This window comes from Podarcis raffonei, chromosome 3 (assembly GCF_027172205.1).
Source record: "Podarcis raffonei isolate rPodRaf1 chromosome 3, rPodRaf1.pri, whole genome shotgun sequence".
NCBI lineage: Eukaryota > Metazoa > Chordata > Lepidosauria > Squamata > Lacertidae > Podarcis > Podarcis raffonei.
Window position 1 is genome coordinate 39570215 of NC_070604.1, and position 18506 is coordinate 39588720.

Here is an 18506-nt window from a genome sequence, read left to right on the forward strand (position 1 = left end):
GAATATATGCTATATGGTAATTTATGGACCTAATAGGTCTCTAAAGCCATTTGCACAAAACAAAATATGTATTTTATCAAAGTAATTGAACTGAAATACAATTAAGAAAAAGTATATTAATATTGAAATAATTATTAAGCTCTAACTGTATGTAGGTTTTATTTTATTTGTTTTTTATCTTATATTTTGGAAATGTGCATCCACTTTTTAATTTTTTAGGGGGGGCCCAAGAGAGTGGGGCCCTAAGCAATAGTTTATTTAGCTTATACGTAAATCCAGCACTAGGTCCGTGATTTAAAGTTCTGTGTCTGAACACCCTTTTTTCTTCTTCTCCAGAGCTTTCCTCACAAAAACACACTCTTTAGTGCACAATCGGAGCCAACATCAATCCATAGGACACCTGTATTGTTTGTTCCAACTGAATGCTAAAAAGTGGTGGGTGACAATTGTTCCGAAAAGCATGGTCAAAATTAAAGAGTTCAGGAACTCAGACCAGACCAAATTTCATAAAATCATACACAGACAAAACCCTACAAGAGAGAAAAACTCCAAATAATTACACAGATTAAAATAGCTCAGAAGGTAAGAAAACAACAAACACAAGCTTATCCAGCTAATTAACAAAAACACTTACACTTAAATCTCAGTAGGCTGAGCAATGGAACAAGATGCTGTCAAAAGCCCAAATAGATGCTGACCTCGGCTTGGCAGGCTGGCTGCTGAGAGCTCCCACCAATCCAGGTTTTATGGGAACTTAGACCAAGGGTGTTCACCTCTTCCACCCAATTACCTTGGGACACCAGCCTTGAAGCCTTAAGGGAGACAGCTGTATGTAAGCTCATTATTTCTGAGGTTTTAACCCATTCCTATGAACCAGTCTTAAAGGGGTGATATCACCACAGGCTTTCATGGGGAAAACTCTGGGGTGAAAAACCTCACACATACTCAAGACACTGAGCTTTTATGTGCAGATCTGTGCCTGGAAAGGGCAGGGCAGAAGAATGTGGGTAAGCCCTTAGATGCACGCACCCTGGATCAACTGTAAATAGTTCCTGCCTATATGATATGCACTATTGAAAGGTGCAACAACAGTTTCATTTTTCTAAGTGTTATCTTTGGTCACAGTTAAAGAGAACAATTCTGTTGCAGTATGTCTCCTCTCACAACAATATCCAAACTGCCGCCAAGTAGGCTGTTCAACCTTATCATTTTGCATCAATACCATGCAAGTCTCGTTTATTTATTATCATCTATACAATATCACTGATGTGCATTGCACATTACTCATCAGCACATTACTCATCCTTTATGTCCCTTGTATCAACACAACAATATTCCTGTGGTCCTAAAGTGACTTTATGAGATCACAGGCAGCTGCCTACTGAAGCATGAGGTGGGTAACAAGAAGAGGAGTCACTGGACTGTAATACTTATAAAGTGCAAGTCAAATTGAGAACAAGCGGGGATAGAACAATTTCATGTCTCTGTCTCAAGGAATGATCTTGTTCTGATATTATAATAAGGCTAAGAGGTGACCTTGCTGTTACAGCGATGCTGAATATCTAATTTTAATATACGAGTGAATACTTAATAGCTGGAATTGGTATCCTTCCAAAGCCAAATTAGAAACCAAATAATGGAGGAAGCATGTAAAGGATGATACAGCCACATGTTTTACAAAGCATGCATCTGGATGTTAGTGATAAAACCCAATGCTAATTTATCACTATATAATTAAATACCATTTAGCCAATCATGTTTTGATACTAAATTGGCAACGGTCACTGAGCTTTGTGGAAAGGGAGAATCTGTAGGTAGCAAATCTAATTTTTAGCACAGAATTCCGTTGCACTTTACTGCCCCTTTTACAACATTTCAGCATGGGAAAGTGTTTTCCCCTACACAATAACGAATTAATTCAGTTAATTCAATTCTTGTTTCTATTAAGTGTATTCTTCTAATGACTAACGCTGCTGCATAAAAAGCTTGTTTCCTAACATTATTGCAAACTGATGGAATCACATGATCATCAGGCTGGTGGTGGCTGAAAGTCGATATTATGAGATGGCTGCATGTGGTGGCTTCCTGCCAGCAGTCGTCAGTATGCACAGACATCACTACACTCATATTTTCATCTTTTATATACTATGCCAGGCAGGGTTAGTAGCAGCCTGCTTAAAAAACAAGCCTTCATGCTCTCGCATTTAATACCACATTTAATACAATAGGTGGAGATGGCTTGGTTAGAGCATGGTGCTGATAATGCCAAGGTCACAGGTTTGATCCTCGCACGAGACAGCGGCATATTCCTGCATTGCAGGGGGTTGAACTAGATGACTCTCAGGGTCCCTTCCAACTCTGCAGTTCTATTATTATTCTGTGATTTACAAGAGTGGTGAACCATGCGCTTCAGCCGACATGCAAAGTGAATTCACAGTGGGTTTCTAGCTGTCGTTGCATTGTAATTTGCTTGTGTGAAAGCAGTCTAATACAGTTTTGGTTGCCCCCTCATATTTACTGGGGTGAACCTTGCCTCTGATACCCAAGAATATGGCCTCCTCCAGCCAGAGCTGTCAGTGGTATTGCTAAGTGATTTTAGAGTCTGGACTTTAAATGACTCTTTCCTTTACCTGGCCATGTGCATTACCTCACCCACTCACAATTTGGCAAACCAACGCTGCTGCATTTGGGGGAATCTTCTGCTCATTCTGCTTAGTGGAGAGCTGGACGTCTGCCCCCAAGTGCTGTCCTGGTGGACACCATTGTCTGTTGCTTCAATGAGAGGGCCATAATGACACAGTTAGATGCAATCAGATGATGGCTTCCCAGCAGGCTCATTGTAAGGAAATGGTAAGGTAAAGGTAAAGGGACCCCTGACCATTAGGTCCAGTCGTGGCTGACTCTGGGGTTGCGGTGCTCATCTCGCTTTATTGGCCGAGGGAGCCGGCGTACAGCTTCTGGGTCATGTGGCCAGCATGGCTAAGCTGCTTCTGGTGAACCAGAGCAGCACACGGAAACGCTGTTTACCTTCCCGCCGGAGCGGTACCTATTTATCTACTTGCACTTTGACATGCTTTCAAACTGCTAGGTTGGCAGGAGCAGGGACCAAGCAACAGGAGCTCACCCTATCGCGGGGATTGGAACTGCCGACCTTCTGATCAGCAAGCCCTAGGCTCTGTGGATTAGACCACAGCACCACCCACTTCCCAAGGAAATGGTAATTTAGCATAAATTGGCTTAAGACCCCCTTCTGACATTACTCTTCTTAACACAAGTGGTGATGCTACAATGCAGTTCCTCCCCATGTTGTGTGATAATGCTAGAGATCATACAGGAACAGCTCACACCTTCAGATCCTTCTCAACCCCACATTGCTCCGGGTTCCTACGGGGAGTGACGCTAGCACAGGAACTTGTTCATCCAATGTTACCCAGTGCTTTAGGTATGAACCATACTGCACCAGATCTCATGCTACCAAAGGTCATTTCAAAAAGCAGCCAGGGTCAATGGAGTTGAAAATGCAGCTTAGGAGCAAAGGGGCTGTCCCACGTACTTCTTCTCTGATGGCAGACAAAAATATGTTGCCTTATGATTTGGACCTGTATCTGAATGTGCTTTCAAATCTCACCTCATTTACTGGCTCTCTGCCCTCTGAGGCAATTCGCACCAATTAATTAATTCGTTTCATCTCACAACTGCACATGCACACCATAGAGTAGTTGTGAGGATGTTGTGAGCATGAGCAAGGTAACAGTGGAAAGCATTCATGGCACAACAGGGGAATGGAGCTTGCGGTGGATCAGCGAAGGGGAGCAAGTCACATTCAGGCAAAGGGAGCTGCCTGTGAAGCGTTTCCTATGCCTCACAGATCTGCTACATACGTGACTACATAAGTGACTAAAAGTGGCTAAAATTTAGCTGTGGACTAAATATCTTATTGGTGCCAGGGTGGCACTGTGGGTTAAACCACAGAGCCTAGGGCTTGCCGATCAGAAGGTCAGCGGTTCAAATCCCCGCGACGGGGTGAGCTCCCGTTGCTCGGTCCCTGCTCTTGCCAACCTAGCAGTTCAAAAACACATCAAAGTGCAAGTAGATAAATAGGTACCGCTCCTGTGGGAAGTTAAACGGCGTTTCCATGCACTGCTCTGGTTCGCCAGAAACGGCTTAGTCATGCTGGTCACATGACCCAGAAGCTGTACGCCGGCTCCCTTGGTCAATAAAGTGAGTTGAGCGCCGCAACCCCAGAGTTGGCCACGACTGGACCTTTACCAAATATCTTATTAAAGCAATTCAGAGACACAGTGATAAAGGGGGATGGGGTGCTCCAGCAGAAATATCTACTGATCAATCCAGCTTGCCCAGGACAAGCTGAAACTCTTTGAAGAAATAGTAGGACAGAAAGGAGAACATAAGAAGAGTCTTTCCAGGAAGGACGCATCCTGTTCAGCATCCTGTTCTCACTGTGGCCAACCAGATGCCTATGGGAAGCCCACAAGCAAGACCCAAACTGAAAAGCACTCTCCCATTCATGCTCTCTAGCACCTGGTATTCAGAGTTGTACTGCTTCCAACACTGGAACAATGCTTGTTATTTCTTTATTTAGAATCATTTATATGCCTCTTTTTCCAAGCCTGTGTGATCCTTTACAGAGGGAATAAGAGAGGCTAACACCTGCAACACAGCTCAATACAGAGCAATGCACAAAGTGTGCGGGTTTAACCCACTGTAATTTAATAAACTGACACTTAAAACAACAACAAAACTCTTTTGTGCTCCCCCCCCCCAGCTTTCTGGTTGATGGAATCAATGGAACTGATAGTCCTGATGATAAGATTGACTTCATGTGACAAATACAATTATTTTTGTCATTTGGATTTGCAATACTCCTGGCTAAAAAACAAATGCATACCCGTTTCCATGGAAACTTTACAAGTATGCAATTATTGTTACAAATAACAAACAAAAAAACCACCCTTAAAAAGAGCTTTAATCAAAATAGAATGTTTGCGAAAATAAACTCAAAAAGCCCAGTGTGTCTGTCAGTTGTTTCTATAAATCTTCACATACAGATGGGCTTCTTTCTTCTCATTATTCTCACCCATGCAGTGAGGCTGAGAAGTGTCATGAAGACAAGTGCTTCCTGGATATACCACAAACATCATCTACAAATGTGCAAAGGGGCAGGTGTTTACTGCCATGAAAGCAGATATATTCATGGTTCAGTAACAACTATATTTGTTCATTGCAGCTGGCACAGGCTGCTACTGCACCCACGGTAGCATGGGCAGACAATAATGCATATTATCCTCTGCCATCCTCAGTGTTTTACATGCAGCCAAAGCAGGGGTACCTTCTAGATCTTGCTGTTGGACTCCAACTTCCATCATCCCCGACCATTGGCCATGACCGGAGTGGTAGGAGTTGAAACCAATAACATTTTGAGGCCATCCCATTGGCTACTCCATAGCCTATTAACCAGGGGTCTAAATATGTGGTGTTTGTTACCATCTGGCGTAAATATACAAGGTAGCCTTTTCATGATAGCCAATGACATTAGTCAGATTGGCCATCAATAACGAGTAGCGTTAAATGAAGGAAAAAAGACCCTGAATTACTTTTTTTTAAAAAATGTAATATCCAGTTTGGGAATATAGATTTCACACCTTTTGCTCAATTTGGGTCCAAGAGGGCTCAAATTGACTGGAAAAGATCAATAATGTATTGAAATGATTTTGGGGAGCTTCACTAAAAAAATGCTTAACAAAGATCTTATTTTTTAGATTTCCCTGACAGATAAAATTCCTGCATGTTATATACTACGATTTACCTTATTTATCTGACACTGAACTGTGATTGATCATATTTGTTGGGTAACAGGCTCCATGAGGGAGGGAGGGGAGCCATGGAACTTGTCTTGCCCAAGGGCCTCTTAAAACCCAGAGCTGGGACCAGCTGTTGTTGTTGTTGTTCTGAACTTTCTGTCTTTGAAGACTGGTGGCTGATCTTTACATTCAGCTAAATCACATGGTACAGCATTTACGGGGACCATGATATTTCAGACTGCAGGCAAGGGAAGTAAAGAAGTTTAAATGCTATTCCCACCTGCTCACAGGAACACAGAAACCTGCCTTATGTGGAGTCAGACCATTGGTCCATTAGTTCAGTTTTGTCCATGCTGCCTGGCAGGATTTCAGAAAGCAGTCTCTCCCAGCCCCACCTAGAGATGCCAGGAATTGTATCTGGGGTGTTCTACATGCAAAGTAGATGACCACCACTCCCAACCACTTGTGGAGGAAGAGGAGTGCGGGGGGAGCGCACCGCTCCCGGCAGCGCAATCCCAGTGGGGTGCCATCATGGCTGCCCCCCCGACCCGCGCTGGGCGCCATGCCCCACAGGCGGTGTGCCATAGGTATGCCAGGACATGCGCCACACCCCTGCAGGTGGCAGGACTCTCGCCATCCCCGCCCCCGCCTGCTCTCCGCCCTCCCCGGTGCTGGAGCATGAAGCTCCGCCACTGCTGGGAACATTCTAGTCAAAAATTTATTAGCAGATCCTGAAGTCTCATGGGGCTTTTAAAGCAGAGGAAGGTTTGATAACACAATACAAACTGCTAAGTCACTCTGCAATTTAAATTATGTTTTATGCTATTTCTTCTGCATATATTTACAGACCCCAAATCCTTACAGTTTCCTTACTCATATGTACTTGTCCCCGCCTCCCCATTAATGCCTCTTTTCCAACCTGTTGTCTAAAATGGCACAGCAGGGGCTATCGGTGTTTTTTTGGGCCTGGGGGCCCAACTGGAGGAACTGTTGTAGGCACTCCACACACCCTGTAACCACACACAGGCTGCAACCTAGTCCATTGGCTACAACGGTATCCTACTTTCAAGCCTAATTTCCATGGAAGGGGAAGGGACCTAAGGGGCACCAACGGAGGGGTCTGCAGATCCTCATGTGCTCATGGGCACCACTTCGGTGATCCCTGTATACAGTCCCAATAACTCTATGGCCATGCATTTTATTTGCACGTGTAGATTGACTCTAAGTTTGGTGAGCCTTGGCCCAAATTTTACTTGGCTTTCTAGTCTTCTTATTTCCTTTCCTGTTTGAACTGTTCATAATGTATACACTCAGCTTGTAGAACGTGGTTTGATCATTCTGATGCAGCCCTTCAAGTGTGTGATACAGGAATTTTAATGGCTCTTGAAGTCTCCTTTTGGCACAGCTATGGTTCCTTGTTTGTTACCATAGATACTGTACTTTTTGTTTGCATTACCTTACACCTAAGAGATTCCCACAGGTAGATTTGATATAATTATTCACAAATACAAAAATTTATAAAACGAATCTGACATTTTATTTGTTTAAGATAGTTTCTGCCCTTTTTCCTTCTTGAACGGTGAATGCCAACTTCTGTCTTTTCTCCCTTTGTGTAACTGTTATTGATTTGCCTCTATAAATTTAAAATTGCTGAGAATTCTAGTTACATCTTTTGCTCATTGAAAAGGAAGAACTGGTTTATCTGAATCTCACCAACCATATGAAATAAATGGAACACAGTTCACTTCAAAACAAAGCTCTGGGAACACACAAGAACCCACCCTAAAAAGGCACAAGAAACACTTTTTTAAAAATTAAAAGGCCTCTGTCAGAGGTGGCCAGTTCTGTTCTGCAGTCCATCAGCTATGATATAGTATGGTGACCTACTTGCTTCTCCAGACTTTATCATGTTTGCCCCCAAACCACACATGAGATGTAGGTCATCATTATATTATTCCTGTCTAGATGGAGAACTGAAGGTGAGGGAAAGCAACCAGCCCAGGGGCAAATAGTAAGTCTGTGGCAGGGAACCATTAGTTCTATGATGGTGCATCACTATAAATTCCCATCTAAAGACAGGGAAATGAGCCTGAGGTAATTGCTACAGATAGCAGAGAAACAGAAGAAAGGATTTAGAGATTGGGGAAGTAAAGGCGGTGGCGGTGGCGGTGGAATGAGGGTTGCATGAGAGATGATGGATAAGCTAGAGTATATGGATACCTAATGGTTATTTTCAATAGTAGTAATGAGCAGCAAAGTACACAGTTTAAACTATTTTCCAAGTTGAACAGGCTAATTCCTCAAAAAGTTATAGTTTCAGGCTCTTCATCTGCCAAAAAAGAGAGAAAGAAAAGCCCTTTTGAATCTCTGAGTGTTTTCCCCTGATTCTCCTACATTACAGAGTCTATTTCCATGTTACTGCAATTATACCTTCAAAGGAGACATACATCACACTTGTGGAAAGTACTCTACTAAGTGGGCCCCCTACTAAGGTGTGCTTTTCACCTGGACCAGAGACATGAAGGTACATCTGTAAAATGTCTTGAAAAGTTAGGAAGTCTGTAAGGGCTTTGAACCAGTGCAGATCCTTACAGTAGCTCGGCTTATGAGTCATCTGTCTTTGAATGGAAGGTTCACAGAAGGAATCCCAATGCAACAAAGACTCCTGTGTGTTGTGTTGTGTGTCCTGCAGCCTCCTTGTACAACTTCCCATGTTGTTCTCCACAACCCTCTAGATGGGATTTTGAGCAAGGGGTGGAGTGGGATAAATGAGCAGGGTGAAACCAGCAAATATCACCTCTCTCCCTTCTGCCAGGGGGAGTATCTCTTGAGGGTTCCTGCTCATGGGAAAGCTGGGAACCAAGTCAGTGCAACCAAACACTTTCTTCTTTCTTTAACTCTCTATGGGCTGTTTTACATGGTGACCTCCTGCTGGAAAAGAAGTCTCCAACTGACAGTAGCAGTTATCAGCTCTGGTGTGGGGTGTAGCCAAACTGGAAGTCCCTGTTTTAGCCTGTTTCTCAGCAGCACTGCTACCCTTTTTCAACTACTGAGCTAGGACTGTCTTGTCTAGGTGAACAGCTGTAATTGGGGGGCGGGGCGGGTTCGCTACTTCCCCTTCAACAATACTTTCTCAGTCTTCCTCTTTGCAGCGTAAAGAAGACAGGTGCTGCCAGGGAGACCAAGTAGGCAACTGACTGCAGCAGCAGTGGCAATGACAGGGCTGAAACAGGGCTATCTAGTTGGCTGAATGATGCAGCTTAGCAAAGGCTTATCTATAAACAGGGGCTGGTTTGCAGGCTCCACAGTGAACTGGCCCTAGCCTCACAGTATATATTACTGCAAGAAAATGACAAAGATGTCCAATGCTGTCACGTGTGGGTTGAATAAGGACCATGTTTTAATGATGATGATGATGACAATAAATCACACAGTATGTATTAATTGGCTTACCAATAACAGGATGCCTATGTTGCTGCTGCTGCTGTTTTAAGTAACAAATTTAATTTCAAACACATCATTCACCTCTTCATTTAGCATTCTCTGCATCCTTTGACCTCCCTCTGCCCTTCCATGGTTACCATCAATCCCCCCCGCACTGCTTATCTTATGTTCTCTAATTTGTTAAAAGAATAATAATCCGTTTTTCCATAGTTTCTCGTACATTACAAGCATTACTCTCATCCTGACAAAGTTTTTAGTTGTTTACAGTGTTCTCTTAAGGAATGGGGGAAATTATAATGTAATCCAGGATGCCTATGTTAACAACTGTTTTGTGAAGAAACACTTGGCATTATGTATTTGTAACTGTCTGTGTATTTTTTACATTTCATTTGCTTCTGGCCTGCTTATGCGCACGCACACACACACACACACACACACACAAATACTGCATGCATCTGACAAAGTCCACAAAGGCTTATGCCATGATAAATTTGTTTAAGGTAACACAAGACTGTTACAGTCATACCTCAGGTTGAATGTGCTTTGGGATGAGCATGTTTGAGTTGTGCTCCGCGGCAACCCAGAAGTAACAGAGTGCGTTACTTCCAGGTTTCGCTGCTTGTGCATGCGCAGATGCTGAAAATGATGTCATGCGCAGAAGCGCCAAAACGTGACCTGCGCATGCGCAGACGCGTGGACACGGGTTACGTTTGCTTCTAGATGCAAACAGGGCTCCAGAACGGATCCTGTTCGCATCTAGAGGTACCACTGTATTTGCTACAGCAGAGAGCTACCCCCTCTGAAAATTGTAAGAAAATGGGCAATCTTGTTCTGTGTCCCTAGTTTGTTCAACAATATATGGCTATTCCCTTAACACTCAGCAGTGATGCAACAGGCTCATTGACTCTCACTGTGCACTTCATGTACAAAAGCAATACCCACTGCTTTCTGCCATTACACACTATTGCTTGCATTATTTTACACAATATGTCACTTCAATGTGCATCTCTTGCATTCTTTGCTGAACAAATGTTCCCCTGGCTGTGATAGCAACTGTAGCTACTACACAGCATCTGCTCTTTTAACTATCTGTTACTCTCTGCCACTTACTGGAACATTTTCCATTCTTTTCTCTGTCTCTCTTTTTTTTCTTAGGTGACCCAGCAAATCACCCATGTCTCCTAAGCCGTATTTTTCTTCTTAATGAGCTCTGACTGACAATGCTATACGGACATCTTTCCATATCAGTATTTTTTACCCTGCCTGTGAATCTTATTGGCAGATTGTAACGACATTACGAGTTACAAACACACTGCTAAGGGGTTCTTCCCACCGTCAGCGCCTACCAGTTCTGAATAGCCTGGGTTTGTTTTTTTAATTGTGTAGAATCTTTTATCTTTCTTGAACAGCTTAAGGTGCAGGCTGAATTCTGTATTTTCAGAGGCCACTCTGGACTCAATTAAAAGTGCTGACTTTTAAGCCCTTAAATCTTAAGCCCTTTGAAGCCCTTAAATCTTTTCACAGAATCATAGAATGGTAGAGTTGGAAGGGACTGCAAGGGCCATCTAGTTCAACCTCCTGTAATGCAGGAATCTTTTGCCGAATATGAGGCTTGAACCCACAACCCTGAGGTTAAGAGTCTCATGCTCTACTGACTGAGCTATCCTGAAGATTTAACCCCATTCCCATGCCTCCTACTCCCTCTCTTTTCGCAAACCCCTTTGCACCTCCATCCCTTCCTTTTTTCAACTCTCTCTTGCACACAGACCACCCCCATTTCCATGCCTCATCTTTTATCCTATCCTGCAGCCCCCTTTGAGCACCCACCCCATGCTCACATATGTTAATCATGAATATAATCTTAAGAGCAAGCAAGCCTGGCAATTAATTTGTTCAGTTAAATATTAAGCTCAGAAGACAAATGCTGTACATATATTACTGTCAGCTTTGTAATAAAATATATCTTCTAAGCAACTACAGTGGTACCTTGGTTTATGAACTTAATCTATTCTGGAAGTCCGTTCTTAAACCAGAACCGTTCTTAAACCGAGGCGCAATTTCCCTAATGAGGCCTCCCGCCGCCGGTGCCCTTTCACCGTTCGGATTCTGTTCTCAGACTGAGGTAAAGTTCTCAAACCAATACACTATTTCTGGTTTTGAGGAGTTTGTAAACCAAATTGTTCTTAAACTGGACTGTTCTTAAACCGAGGTACCACTGTACACTGAATGCTGAAGACAGCACACGGTAGCAGGAGTGAAACACAACGTGTGAAGGTTCTATGGAATGTGTGATGGCTCCTCATACTTTAGCTCTCTCATCTGAGGTGTTGCAGAAAATAATAATTTCATGAAACTGTATTTTGATGACTCCATTTTCTTTTAAGCCTATGGCCTAGCTAAACTGAAAAGGCCTGTCCCTGCCTATCTTTTAGGGTACGGAATAACCCACTTTTAGGTACTGTACGTAGCGAGTGTCCGTTCCAGAACACTGAAAAGAATGAACCATTACTGTAGAATCTATGGTGGTCGTTGTGTGCGTAAAAAGAGAATCAGCTAGGCATGGCAATTGTTATTAATCTTGAAAGCACAACATTATAGTAATTAGCCGGGAGGAACTAAGGGACAGAAAAGACACGTTACTGGTGGTATGGGAAGCCAGTTTTCCTGAACCACACACAGCTGCCCTTCAGCTTCACATATCATAACACCAGCAAACTGTTTTGATATTTGTGAGGGGAAAATCAAGTTCAGAGGTCAAACTTAGCTCTTATGTAACTGAAGTAACTTATTGACCAGAAGAGCCACTGCCGTGGGGAAGCCACCCAAGGGCCATTTGTTTTTCTGCAGAGCTGGACCTTGCCATCTTGTTCCCTGAGGCAAAGGACAGGGTGATGCTCCCTCCTCATTCCAGGTGCTACAAGCTGATCCACAGTGGGACCACAAGCTCCTTTGGTTGGCAGTGGGTTCACCTTCGTTACAGGCTTGATGGCTCCCTCTTAGGTTTCCTGTATCAGCAGGGGATCAGACTAGATTTCCTTGAGGTCCCAACCCAGCTTTAGGATTCTAGGAAATGACTCTTCCCCACAACGTAATTTCTGCTGTAGGATCAGGACTATGTCTTTTGACATGTGAACTTTTCTGTTCTTTTATTCCTTGCTAGACGATGGAACCAAATTAAGTTACTGCAGCCTTCGCACATTTTTCGCCCCTGTTGCATTTGAGAGTTTTATCAAGCATGTATTAGTTCTGCATTTGCACATTTTAGTATCTTGTGTGAAGTAATTTACATGATCTTGATTAAATCTCACTCTATAAAGACTCTTCATATATTGAATTTCTTCAATTTGTTCAGAATGTATCGTATTCTGTCCCTACCCTCAATGAGATCTGTAACCCTTGCCAGCTTTTTATCACTTTAATATTGGATTAGTGTGATTCTCTGCCTCACCTACCAAAATTGTTAATGAATCAGTGATCCCTGGTATTCCTTTCAGAAGCCCATTTGACATCTCCTCTCAAATAGTCATTGCACAATGCATAATTACACTGTTTAATTTTAATCCCATTTTGTATCCATTTGACAGCAGTTCCATCAAATATGCATTTCATTAGCTTTCCCTAGAGAAATGCTACATCCAGTATTAAGTACACTGCATGTCCTTTATGCTATATAGACTGAACAAAGAACAAAATATTGAGCCTAGCATAATTAATCATTGGCAAAGCCATTCCACCAATTATCCATATTTCTATAGGTAATTGTGAAGTGACAGCTCATTAATAGAACTATAAGTAAACCATATATCTTAAATCAAGACCATTGACTTAGAACAGTTATGATGCAATTCAAATAAAACATTAACAATTGTTTTAATATTCTCCAAGTTCCTCAATATTGTCTCTGTTAAACTGTTATCATTCTAGGATACCAATAATTTTCACCAAAAAACATCAGTTGTTGATTATCATATTACTTCCAACAATTTCTCTCTTTTTCTAATATATATTCTAAGATTTACACTTAAGGGAGAGCTTGGCTAGTTTGAATATTCTGAAATTTATTCTTAAAAACCATGATGGGTGGTCAGCCCTGTATTAAAACTACCATTCTGGCAACAAGAGCAGTATTTTCCACTGCACAAAACAGAAGTATTTTAAGAACCCTTTTGCTCCCCTCATGCCCTCAGAGATGCAGAATCGCGAAAGTGGCACATACTACGAGTGCTTAATAAACAAGTGAGGTGTAATGAATGTAATTAAAGTGAATAAAATGGTGGCATTTCCAAAACTATTTGATGAATAGGCTAACAGTTGTGGCCCGAAACAGCTACATGCCTCCTTAGAGGTTGCAAAATTCTCACGCAAGTGCTTGAAATCTGCAGCTGCTACTTCAGAATCTCAAGCCTTCACACGGCTGTGAGCTGGACTAGTGCCTAACACCTAATGGGGGCTCCTCCCAAGCCTACAAAATGTTTTTCCCCAGCCCTGTTCCTGTACTATTTTGGATAGTAATTTGCAAACCTGCTGTTTACACTACCCTCTCTCCTCTTTATATTGTTATGAGTTGAGGGGGGGGGGGGTTGGAGGGGGGTGTCAGTCTTGATCATGGGTTGGCAAACTAAGGCCTGTGGGCCAGATCAGGCCCAATTGCCTTCTGGATCTGGCCCGCGGACGGTCTGGGAATCGCCGTGTGGATCGCCAGCGCATGCGTTCTTTCCCTCTCCCTCCCTCTGCAGGAGCGCAGCCTCCGCCTCCTCCCTCCCTCCTCCTGGCTTCTCCCTGCCCTGCCTAGAGGAGGAACGGGGCTGGACTTTGTTGGTGCAAGCAGCAGCAGTGCTCGAGTGGCTGCCATTTTAAGCAGCCCTTTCACACGCTGCTCATCGTCCCTCCACCACTGCCAGTCCCTGCCACTCGCAAGACACAGGTAAGCAGCCACCGGGGCTCATTCCCCCCAAAAAAAAATATAGTCCAGCCCCCCACAAGGTCTGAGGGACAGTGGACTGGCCCCCTGCTGGAAAAGTTTGCTGACCCTTGGTCTTGATGACGCCCTGAGTCCCTTCCAGTTCTTGGGATCCTGTATCAGTAGGGTAGAATGAGCAAGAGCAAGCTTGCCAAACTAGTTCCTTTGTCTATGTAATGGCATTGGCTGATTTGTTATGGTTTTGCTATGATAAGCATAACCAAAGCAGTTGCTCTGTGCCGCAGAACTAAAGGGTGGGCCTTCCTCCACCCACTCACCAAAAAGTCTGTTAGGTAGAAGAACAATAGTCAGTGTAGTGTGTGAGAGTTGAGCTGGAAGCTGGAGGCACAGATACATGCTTGCTCTGTGCTGGATCCAAAGCTGCAACTAATTAGGAAGCAAGACTTTTTGGGTGTTAATGCTGCGTGCACCTCCATCCTATGCTCGGACTGTATATATGTGTAAGTAAAACCATATATTCTAAAGGCACTTGTCTTTGCTGACACTCATTGCAAGGAAACTGAGCTCCGGGTGGTACATAGAGGATGCTCCCTAGTTCCTGAATTCTCTTTCACCAAAAGGTCACCAAAGTTATACAGCAAGCAATGCTTTGTTCCTAAGTCTACATGCTGCCTTTTATATATCTAGCCCTTGTCAGATAAAGTAGCATCCCTAGTTTTCCCAGTGATAAATGCCACATAGAAGTATGCACATTTCTCCTAGGTATAGAACTTTAGAAACCACGAAGAAGCTACTGAGAGACGCAAGCCAACTAAAACAACTTCTTTTACTAGTAAGGATAACAGGAAGGTAGCCGTGTTGGTCCGCCATAGTCGAAACAAAATAAAAAATAAAAATTCCTTCCAGTAGTACCTTAGAGACCAACTAAGTTTCTAATTGGTATGAGATACCAATAACAAACTTAGTTGGTCTCTAAGGTGCTACTGGAAGGATTTTTTTTTATTTAGTATGAATAACGTTACACGATAAAGGATAGATGAGATTGGCTTGTAGTATGCAGTATGCAAAGCCATAGCAAGCAAAGAAAGAAAGAAAGACATTGTATATAGGATTTTATGCATAGTGAGGGCAAATCCCCCTGTAAGAATGCACACAAAAAGAGCAAGGAGCATCTCTGTAAATGAGAGTGGCTGGATGGCTCCAAAACTAGGGTTTTGCATGCTTTGAAGCTTTTACAGGAATATCTAATTTATGAGCTAAATCTAAAAGTGCACATTTTAAAAGCACAATTAAAAGATGGATGGAAGCTTTCTAAATCAAAGCAAGATTTGATTTAGATACCCATGGGATATCTGAATACATAAACAATACAATAAATTACTGCTATGAGATAAGACACATAGTTGTACACCATGCATCTCTTTGAACATGCTCCTTCCTAACTAGCTTCATGGTTATATTGCTTTATTGTTTTATGGCCACTTAGTTGCAGGAATTTTACCTTCCTGCCTTTGTATTTTAAGATGGGAAGCCCAAAGGTTGGCATGTAAGTCTCTCATGGCTTATCTCTTTGGCAGAGAGCTCCAGTGTAATATTTACTGTATAAATGGGCAGAATTAAGCTGATGGAAATTGTTAATAGGAATATTTTTCATGGGGTTCAGTACATCACTAATTTTGATACTTTGGACTAGAACTCCCTACATACCTGACCACTGGCCATGCTGGTTGAGGGAGCTGATGGAAGCTGTAATCCACAGCTTATCTAGAATTTACCCATACAATTGTAAATTCCAAGAATTTACAAGCTTCTGCGGGAAAGCCAGGGCTGCATTTATTTTACCATTGAGGGTGAGATGGCAAGTGGACATACAAAAATAAAATAAAAAACCTGTAACAATGAATGCAGATTGTGTTCTCCTTGTTAATGACAGGCACTTGGGGTGGACAATGGCCTGCTGATTCAAAGAACTGTCTCAACACGAAAAATGAACATGCACCCCCCTAACTTACAACCTCCCTTCTCTATTATTTATAATAATGCTTTGACAAAGTATAACATTTTATCCAATTATAGATACAGATGAGTCACTGGCTTCACTGCTTGTCAAGACTGGATTATTTTATGGCCTCAGGATTTATTTTTTTATAAAAAAAAAACCATTTGCTTCTCATGTAAAAATTAGAAACTGAATTTTTCAATATATCTAGGAGATCTTCTCAACTATATTGTTGACTTGAGTTCTGGCTGTTATCCTAAGCATACAGATACTAGGAAACCATACATGTTTACTCAGATGTTCAATTCACACTTCTACTGATCTTCCAAATAAGAGTGCAATTTTTTTTTAGCCTTGAGTGAAAGTTCTGCAATAAAAAATCCATAACTTGGAAGCAAGGCTGTAATGCAAGTTGCTGAAACTTGTTATCTTAGTTACACCAGTTTGGTTCTAAAGATTTAAATGGTTTAAGGCTCAAGTACTGTGCAGCTTCATTTTATTAAAAAAATGCACAATCCAATCTTCTTCTTTTTGAAAATCAGATAATTGCAGTGATGCAAGAATTATTTGTGTAGGATATAATTATGCATGCTATTATATTGAATTTGGAGACTCAATGGGGTTTTGGTGATATCAGTTTTAACATATTTGTGAATCACACTTTGAAGGTGACAAGAGTGGGAAATGAACCCTGAAGAGCCCGAGGCGTCTTTCTGCCCTAGACTTTGTGAGGAGCAGGTAGTGATGAAGACAGGGGAAGTTGAATTGGACAGCTTGCCAACAATTCTGGCCTTCTTGAAACTAAACAGATATGTTTCTTTCTCCTTTAGAAACAAAGGAGATGAGGAGATGAGAAGTTCTGCAGGTGTGGTCTTCCCTTGTATTAATAAGGAAAAGGTACGACTGTCACATCTACTAACTTGTGACTCTTAAACTCACAGAAATGGGATATTATCCAACTATTTAGCTTGCACTGGCTCCTCTATGGAGTAAACCAACCTTACGGATATTAACAGGCTATCCTTACCATGAATCCTCAAAAATAAGTTACATTGAATTCAATGTGTCTTACTCCCAGGTAAGTGGGGTTAGGACTGTGGCCTAAGGTTATCTTCTTTTTTTACAGAGGGGAGAATGTTTGGTATCCAAGAATGCAAAGAAATAAAGAGTCAAGGGTGATGGGAGTTGTAGTCCAACAACTTGTGGAGGGACAAAGGTTTTCCACCCCTGGTCTACACAATGAATGATTAATTATTTATATAGCACCATCCCACTGCATGAAAGGATAGGTCCCTGCCCCACGGAACTCACAACTGAACATTCAACACAAGTGAGATCTCACAGAGGAAGGGGAAGGAATCCAGGCAGAAGTAGATAGTCATTCAGTTACACACACTTAGGTGGCGTTGTAATAGAGCATGGTGATTATGGAGTTGTGCAAAAAGTGGATTTTTAGGAAGGAAGGAAGGAAGGAAGGAAGGAAGGAAGGAAGGAAGGAAGGAAGACTGACAGCAATTGCATTACTATGCGGAAATATTTCTCCATTATCGCACCAACTGTATGGAATGCTTTTCCCATTGAGATCAACAACTGTGGGTTGTTTTTACCAACTGAAGAAATGCCTGCTCCCTTTGACCCTTAATAGTATTAATACTATTGATTAGTGGTGATTAGTAATTATTGTTAGTGTTATTATTTTTATTGCATTTTTAAATTATGTGAACTTCTTTGGTATTTCTTTCCATCGATGCAAGGCAGTATAGAAAACTTGTAATAAAATAAATCTTGTTAAGTTTCAGGGCCCATGACTATACGTATTTTTAAAAAATTAAGTGTTCTTGGCAAGTTTTTTTTTTTTAAGATGCCCCAGCGTCAAGGCTGCATTGAGCAACGCTTATAGGGAAGCAAAGCTGCATTTCCAGGGTGATCTAGAATTGCTATTTGTAATTTATCCTTCAGATTTTTAAACAGCATTTAGCATTCAGACTACTAGTACAGCTCTGCCTCCCATGACAAAATACATTGTGAAAAATGTACATGGCGCTTAAATTCCCACAATGCACCATTTTTGTCAGTGTTCTGGATGGCATTGCTCTAACTGCTCTTGTTCATGAGATCATCGATAATGACCAGCAAAATTTTACTAGGAGGGAACTAAATCATCGTCCTTGAGGGGAGATGGTAAGCCTTTGACAGAACAGATAAATGGAAATATAGCTAGCAATTTTTATGCAGTGGCTGTCAACAACTGTAGTACCAGGCAATGTTTTCGAGCATAACAGACAGCACCAGTTCTGCATGCTGCAGTACATTTTTAGAA